This window comes from Podarcis pityusensis (assembly GCF_964106645.2).
Source record: "Podarcis pityusensis genome assembly, chromosome: 13".
NCBI classification, from domain to species: domain Eukaryota; kingdom Metazoa; phylum Chordata; class Lepidosauria; order Squamata; family Lacertidae; genus Podarcis; species Podarcis pityusensis.
In genome coordinates this window covers 38,781,058-38,789,940 of record NC_138038.1, presented here as the reverse complement: position 1 = coordinate 38,789,940, position 8,883 = coordinate 38,781,058, and the positions used below count along the sequence as shown (strand labels likewise).

General features: G+C 49.6%; 1 long non-coding RNA gene across 1 annotated transcript; it reads right to left on the bottom strand.

The window, feature by feature from the left end:
- Window positions 1-6,449: 6,449 nt before the first annotated feature.
- On the bottom strand, window positions 6,450-8,765 carry LOC308461219. Its single transcript, XR_013978837.1, has 2 exons — window positions 8,374-8,765; window positions 6,450-8,316 (listed from the first exon to the last, which is right to left on the bottom strand). It is a non-coding gene; the product is annotated as an uncharacterized lncRNA (long non-coding RNA).
- Window positions 8,766-8,883: the final 118 nt, after the last annotated feature.

Genomic DNA, 8,883 nt, shown 5'->3' with positions numbered 1-8,883 from the left:
ACTGTTGCAGGAGCATTTCATGGGCCCATCACCAAAGTCATTTGGCGATATGCTAACCCAGCAGCCATTGTGTGTCTGGCGCCCAAGGAGACTTTCTCAAAATTCCAAATATGCCCACTGGCCCCCCAAATGTTGGCAACTTACATTGTTCAATAGCTATTTTCCCCCACCCGCCAAAGCCACTGGTTGCCCAGAAAATTGATATGACACATACATTATTATTCGAGGTAGTAGTAGTATCTTTTTCTAGAACAAAATGGTGCACGTTCCTAAATAAATAGTATTAGCATCGAGGGCAGCAGGTCCAAACCCCGTTTTACCTGTACTTGTGACTGGTGCTGTGATTCAAATGAGTTTTAAAATGCAAAACTTATTCAATAACAGAATGCAATTCCTTATTCTAAAATCAGTTTTAAAAACCAAGCATCTAAACCAGTTAAAACTTCTTGAAAAACTCTGAAAAACTTCTTTGAAAGAGTAAGCAGTGTGGGCAGGGATTATTGGTGGGATTGTCCCTGTTTTCTTGTGACATTAGCAACCGTCTAAAAAATGGTGAGATTTAGCAGAAATTTATCCAGGTATGGGGAAAGTGTGAAGGGAAGATTTTCTCCTGCTCAATGTTGGCATGTTAGCCTGTCCTTAAATGTTGTGGGGCAAGAAAAACAAAAGAAACATGAGGAGGCGAGGTCTTTGACAACCTGAGAATGGCTTGAGTACAGCAGGAGCTGAGATAAACATAGAAGACACCACAGGACCAACCACAGGAAAGGCTGGGCATGGGAACTGCAAAGGTTTTGCGAGATAATCTGGATCTAGTGTGTTTCGAAGGATGTGATGGCGCGTTTATATCTGAAAAGCCTGCTTCTTAATATAAGCAAGAAGTAGATAGTTGAGAAAAGATGCAGGTAATCTAGGGTAAGACCAGGCCCTCTAGCCCAGCCAAATATCTTGAGGGCCAGTGCTCGGTGCGGCTGCTTCCAGAACATATAGAGGCCACATTCGCATGAGACATTGAAATTTCTGTGGTACCACTTTAAACTGTCATGGCTTCTCCCAGAGAATCCTGGGAGCTGTAGTTTGATAAGGCTGCTAAGTGTTGTTAAGAGACCCCCATTCCCCTCCCAGTTACAGTCCCCAGAGTTCCCTGTGAAAGGGATCATCTGTTAAATCGCTCTAGGGATTTTAGTCCTGTGAGGGAAACAGAGCTCTCCTAACAACTCTCAGCAGCATCCTGAACAAACTACAGCTCCCAAGATGCTTCGGGGGAAGAAGCCATGATGACTGTTTAAAGTGGCGTCATAGTGCTTTCAGTGTGAATGTGGCCAGAACGTGCTTCTTATTCACATACAACCCCTTGCTCTGTTGGGGGTTGGTGTGCGTGTGGAAGTCAAGGTGCCCCAGGGGGCATATTTTCAGGTCATAAGGCAATCCTCACTGATCTGGCGTCATGATTTGAGCCAGTGGGCCCATTTTGCCAGTGAGAGTCAGAGGGGGTGAGAGCAGTGGTGCAGCTACATAATTTTAGTCCATGTGGACTGCCTCATTTGTGAAGCACACAATTATCATTTATTTTAAATCCCTCCTGTAATCCACTCACTCAAGGATGGCTTTGGATCAGAAAAATCCAGATGCAAAGCAGCCCTAACCTCCCATTAGTCAGTTCAAACAGGCAGCTTCCCACAGCTTCTTTACTTAAAAAACAAAAACTAAGATGGAGGCATCTAACTGGGCCCTAGTCAGGAGGCCAAGTGTGCAGAAGGCCCTTGTCAGTTTCACATCTGAGGTAAAGTCATAATGCCTGCGTAGAGTGAAGGGCCTTCCCCCACAGACTAGTCACTTTCAATTCCCCTGCCAGAAACAGCTCCCTTCCTCACTGGAGTGAGCATCATCTATGCTTTACACCTACTTCTATCTTCCTGACAGGTTACAGCAGAAGGAAAAAAGAAAGATGCTAAGTGTGTGTGGTTATCAGTCATGAGTACAGGTATTAACTGGAACTTGCATCTGCTGGCATATTTGTTTGAGAACAAGCACAGTTCAGAGCAGCGAACCATGTTAAAACCATCGTCTCTTTTAACCGTGGTATTTAAAAGTCTGAGCAGTGCAACAAATAAAACTTCCAAATCAAATACAGCTCCGATATTTAAAAAGTCCTAAAACATCATATGAAAAGCCTCCCGCATAGCTGCCAACTCCCTGGGGCCTTGAGCACCCACAAAACTCCCCATGAAGGGGCTGGGCACCCACAAACTTCAGTGCCAGGGCCATGCACGCTGCATGGCACCCACGGCCCTGGCCACTCATGGGGCCAGGCTGGCACTCCTGGCCTCAAGGTAAATTAAAAGCTGGACATAATTGTCAGGGAACTGCCATCGGAAGGAAGGGAAGTGAAAGGGAGCTGGAGGGATGGCTCAGAGACACTTCCAGCGAAAACAGTGGGGAGGTTTCAGGACCTCCTGTAGGGACACCCACTCCTCGCCGGAAACTGTCACGCAGAGAGTCCAGAAGACGTGTTTCCGTTAAGGAGCTTTTATGTTGGAAGCGATTCCGAAAGCAACCACTGTCGGAATCTGCCAGCGACTGACGGAGCCATGTTTAAGGGGCTCCGTTACAGACAGAGGTTTGCAAACTTGACCAAACTCTGAGGGACTAGGATTTTACACACAAGCAGCTCATCGTCCCATCACAGCATTCCGACAGTCTCCGTGAGCAGCTTGTGCAGGAGAAGGCATCATGAGCAACCCAGCCGGAACCGGAGAAGCAGGAGCTGGAGCGGGTCCAAGCCTGGAAGAAAGGTACCGGGTGTTGGAGGTCCAGCTAGCGCTGCAGACGGCGAGGCTTGAGGAGAGGAGGGCTCAGGATGCAGACAAAAAGGGGAAAGACACCCAGCTCGTCAGAAAGGTACCAGGATTGGTGCAGAAGTTTGGGGGGGAACCCAAAGACTATCATGGCTTTCGGACAGAGATGCAATATGCCCTCAATCTGCAGTTTGATGAATTCCCTGACGAGGAATCACGAGTGGCTTTCGTGATTGGGCATCTTGAAAAGGGGGCGAGAGACTGGGTTAGACCCCTGATGGCAGCGAATAGTGACGTCCTAAAGGACACGATGAAGTTCTTTCGCGCCATGGATCTGATGTTTTCCAGCGATATTAAACAGAGAATGATGAATACGCCCAGAATAAGCTCAGAGGTCTTAGGGGTGAGGGAGAGGAACCAGGGGGTTTCGAGGAAAGAAATGGAGCTTTGTATTACAAAGGGGCACTGTATATCCCTGAAGGAGACTTAAGGGGGAGGGTACTCAAGCAGTTGCACGACAGCCCCACGGCGGGGCATTTTGGACAACACAAAACCATGTGGTTGGTCACCAGGGAATTTTGGTGGCCTAAGGTGAGGGAAGATGTACGGGAGTATGTAAGAGGGTGTGAGCAATGCCAGCGAGCCAAAGGGGAGAGGCAGGCACCGGCGGGGCTATTAGAACCCTTACCAACCCCAGAACGACCTTGGGAGGCAGTGTCGATAGATTTTATGACTGATCTGCCGAAGTCCAAGGGGAAAACAGCCATCATGGTGGTGGTAGACCTACTAACAAAGATGTGCCACTTTGTAGCCTGCTCGCATGCAGTCACGGCGGAAGAGACAGCGAAGTTATTTGTAGAACACATTTTTAGGTTGCACGGGGTGCCATTGAGGGTGGTCTCAGACCGAGGAAAACAATTTACTTCCAGGTTCTGGAGGAAGCTCATGAGCTTACTGCAGGTGGAGGTCAACTTTTCGACTGCCCGGCACCCTGAAACCAACGGGCAGGCGGAAAGAGCAAACGGGGTCCTCCAGCAATACCTGAGGTGTTATGTCAATGACAGAGAGAATGACTGGGTAGAAAAGTTGGCGCTGGCGGAATTTGCCTACAACAATGCCGAGAATGTGTCCACAGGGATGAGCCCCTTCTTGGCTAATTATGGGTGTCATCCCAGGGCTTTCCCAGGGGGAGAAGGGGAGAGATGGGGTGTCCTGGCAGCCGAGCATTTTGTAGAAGAAATGGAAGCAATCCATCGTCAGCTCCAACTCAACTTAGAAAGGGCGAAGGAAGAATACAAGAGGCAGGCAGACAAGAACCGAAGGGAAGGTGAAACCATAAGGGTGGGAGATAGGGTGTGGCTGTCAACCCAAGGGTTGCCGTTCAAAGGAGGTTGTAAGAAATTAAGACCCAGGAGATTGGGTCCCTTTGAGGTCATTCAACAGGTCAACCCAGTGGCTTTCAGGCTCCGGTTACCCAACCACATGAAACTGCACCCAGTATTTCACAGGTCGTTACTGTCACCGTATGAGGGGGGACGAGAAGGGATGGCCACTCGGGGACCGGTCATAGAAGAAAGGGAATGCAGCAGCCATGTGGCAGAAATCCTCGACGCCAGGTGGAAGGGGGATCAGGTGGAGTATTTGGTAGCGTGGGAAGGAGAACCGGAGTCAGAAAACACTTGGGTAATGGCAGAAGATATCAATGACGAGGTATTGATAGAAACGTTCCATCAAAGGTTCCCAAGGAAACCTCAGCCTGTGGAGAGGTTCCGGAGGGAATACTTTGGGACCACCGATGAGGAGGAGGAGTTGGAAGGATTCTCGGAATCGGAAGGGGAAGGGGAGATGGACTCTGAGGAGGAGGAGTACTTCGAGACCAGGAACCGCAACAGGTGGAGATAAGTGTTCGGGACATCGGAAGATGAAGGAAGTTCATTCCGGGGTTTTGCCTCCTCACCGCCCGTAGAGGAGGGGGCGAGAGGGGATGAAGGGGGCCCTGGAGGGGAGGTGGATGTCAGGGAACTGCCATCGGAAGGAAGGGAAGTGAAAGGGAGCTGGAGGGATGGCTCAGAGACACTTCCAGCGAAAACAGTGGGGAGGTTTCAGGACCTCCTGTAGGGACACCCACTCCTCGCCGGAAACTGTCACGCAGAGAGTCCAGAAGACGTGTTTCCGTTAAGGAGCTTTTATGTTGGAAGCGATTCCGAAAGCAACCACTGTCGGAATCTGCCAGCGACTGACGGAGCCATGTTTAAGGGGCTCCGTTACAGACAGAGGTTTGCAAACTTGACCAAACTCTGAGGGACTAGGATTTTACACACAAGCAGCTCATCGTCCCATCACAATAATGTTACACACACACTCTATCCCCAAGTGGTGAGAGATTCCAGGGGTTGTAAGCGCTGTGTTTCTTTTTGAACAATGAGGCACAGCAGAGACTGTGGTGTCTTTATGGTGCATGGTTTATATACACATCTACGCAACCAGAGTCCAGATGGGGCGGCTCAGAGCATCATTTTCCAAGAGGTTTCTGTTCTTCTCGCAGATGCAGCCTTGCAGCCCAGCGACAAAAAGTCATGTCCTTCTGACCCCCAACTTCTGTCAGCTTGCATCACGATGCTCCTCCCAAGCTTTCATTGCCTCTGCCTTTTCTAACACCCGCCAAGGCCCCACTCCTTTGATGTGCAAATGGCTCATTCTCCCCAGGAAATTAGGCTGACTCTAGTCTAGAACCTTTCAACACATACTGATTTCCTAGGATTAAGGAGAACCTAATGCACAGGACACAGGTGGCGCTGTGGGTTAAACCACAGAGCCTAGGGCTTGCCGATCAAGTCGGCGGTTCAAATCCCCGGGATAGGGTGAGCTCCCGTTGCTCGGTCCCTGCTCCTGCCAACCTAGCAGTTCGAAAGCACATCAAAGTGCAAGTAGATAAATAGGTACCGCTCCGGCGGGAAGGTAAACAGCGTCTCAATGCACTGCTTTGGTTCGCCAGAAGCAGCTTAGTCATGCTGGCCACATGACCCGGAAGCTGTATGCCGACTCCCTAGGACAAAAAAACGAGATGAGCGCCGCAACCCCAGAGTCAGCCACGACTGGACCTAATTGTCAGGGGTCCCTTTACCTTTACCTAATGCACAGTTTAGGAAGTTTGTGCAGCAATAATTAGGTTCCACACATGCTAATTAAATGATTAGAAGCAGCGAGTGCAGAGGTCAAATACACAAACGGATCTGCCTTAAACACACAAGTCTGGCTTTTTCCTGGTTCTAACACACAAGCTCTAATTAAATTCCGATGTTTGCCGAACCCAGACATTTCGCACCCTAGATCAATAAGGAGAGCCTGCTGGATCAGGCCAACAGCCCATCTAGTCCAGCATCCTGTTCTCACAGTGGTCAACCAGAAGCAGGGCTGGAGCACTCTCCCTTCCTGCAGTTTCTGGCAAGGGGTATTCCGAAGTGTTGCCGCTTCCCATTGTGGAAAGAGAGCCGAGCCGTCACCTGCCATCAGCGAGGCTTCTTGAGAACATCTCACAATGGCAGGGTGTTGGGTGGCGATGACAGAAAAGGCTTTTTTGCGTCACTTCAGAAAGCAGTAACAAAACCCTCTGAGAATGACGAGATAAAAACCCAGCAGCCCATCACTGAGTTATTTTAAATTATTTATTATTTTCTATACAAACTTAAAATGCTGCCTACTGTAATACAATATAAAACAAGCCACAGGTCAACCATATTTTTTTTTAAATCAGCATATTAGCATAAATTGCCAAGAGCACAAGAACCATTACAAAACATCCACCATTTTGCTTCGTTGCCACATTCACTCTTGCGCATGTCAGACGCACAGTTACAGTTTTTGAAAGCCTGCTTTCATCCTGCATCAGCAGCGGGTTGGTCTAGTTGAGCTCTGAAGCCCCTTTTAACACTGTGACCGTACGATCTTCCTGTTTGGGCAGTTTAATGTGCGGGGAGGAAGTCCTTAAGGGCTGGTCACTTGTAGGAAACCAGAGGGCCCCAACCCTTTAAGCCGAAATGGCATATTTTGCATGGGAGATGTATGAAATGAGTCAGGTTGGAAAGCTTAAAAAATGGGTATTTGATGAAGCAAAACGTCTGTGGGTTTTCTCATTACTTATTTTTTTAAAAAACAACTTTCCATTTTTGCCTCCTTCTCTAGCACACCGAGACGTTAACTCCTTGGTCCCAGAATTCTCCTTCCCGGTGTCCTCTAATCATAGCCTATGTTTACACCAACCAGCAGGGTATTAAAAAAACCCCAGATGTTTTCTTGCCCATTTCCCACACACTCCCACCCAAGCCCTAACACCCCAAGAGTGAAATTTTCCATCTCACACCCCACAGTGACCTTTGAGCTTTCTTGGATTCAGGAAGGAGTGGAGTGGGCAGGGAAGGTTTTGGGCGCCTTAAGTGAAACCAGCCACGGAACACTCTAGGTACCCCGACCGCTGTGCTGGAAAAAGCTCTGTAGGTCCTGCAGGGTGACGCGTGGCTGTATCCGCCAGGTGGGTTCGCCGTCATCCCAGAAAGGGGCCGAGCTGCTTGGGCTCTGCGTCTCCATCTGGGTATCTTCGGGGGAATCGCAGCTCCCTTGCTCCAGAAACCAGTCATTTGAGCGCTGGATCCAAAGGGGCACCGTTTCTGATGGCCTAGATAGGAGATCTGGCTCCCTGCGGCTCCTGGAAGGCTCGATCCACAGCGTCCCGCCTTGCCTCCAGACAGACGGCAGCCCCCTTCTTTCTGAGGGCAGGGACCCACGGAAGACCCGGTCGCAGAGGATGGCCGAGATCACGATGAAAAGGCCGGCAATGAAGGCAATGCCTGTCATGATCAGCAGGCAGCTGCCACACTCACTGAGCGGGGAGGCCACAGAGGAAGGAGGCATCTGGGCTCCCGTCGAGGGGGCCGGCGTTGACAACGTAGCAGGGGGTGGACCACTGCGATGGAGCCACATCAAAGCCGCATCCAGAATCAGAATGGGCGCGTCAGGTAGAAGCCAAACTGTGAAGAAAGAGGGAGGAGTCAAATCACCGATTTGTATCAGGGCGGTCGTACTGGGCTTTATTTTTGATGTAATCGAGGGTTGTGGGTGGAGCGGTATTAAAAAATATAAATAAAACCTCAGCCCTTTTTTAAAAAGGAAAAGAAAAATACAGTGGTACTTCAGGTTAAGAACTTAATTCGTTCCAGAGGTCCATTCTTAACCTGAAACGGTTCTTAAGCTGAGGTACCACTTTAGCTAATGGGGCCTCCCGCTGCCGCTGCTGTGCGATTTCTTTTTTCATCCTGAAGCAAAGTTCTTAACCCAAGATACTATTTCTGGGTTAGCGGAGTCTGTAACCTGAAGTGTCTGTAACCGAGGTACCACTGCAGTTGTTATTCTGCAGCTACAAGTCCCAAAGCTCAACCTGCTTGTGAAGTCCCGCTCAGTTCCGTTCCAGTTTTCTGAGACCCTCCCAGGATGGCTCAGTTGGTAGAGCAATGAGACTCTTCACCTCAGAGTAGTAGGTTTGAGGCCCAAGTTGGGCAAAAGATTACAGGGGCGGTTGGACTAGATGTCCCGTGTGGCCCTTCCACCTCTACAATTCTAGGATTCTCACCCCCTGCTTAACTTTGCAGCCATAAAGATGTGATAATTTTTATTTTCTACCCTGCCCATCTGACTGAGGAGAGTAGATGCTCTGCCACTCTCCCACAGCAGGGCTGGGGAGTTTGTGGTCTTCCCATCAGCCCCAGCCAGCATGCCCAATGGTTAGGGGCGATGGGAGCCGAGGCGCAGCAAGGCATGGAGGGGCCCGGATTCCCCACCCCTGCATGGGCCTCTTCCTCTGGGTGTTTTCCACATTGGGACATTAAGAGGAAACTGTCTCCCACCTACTAATGGCTGAGTCCGGTAGAGGAGTGGGGAAGTGGACAGCAATGGGAAGACCAAAAAAATAGAAAACCTCACCTGATAAACGGTGGATTCCTTGGTTTGCAGACCCCCAAGTGTGCAATTCTGCCTTAGACGAACTTCCCCAACAAAGCAAAGGTTGCCTCCACTTTGACAACAGTGGCAGAAA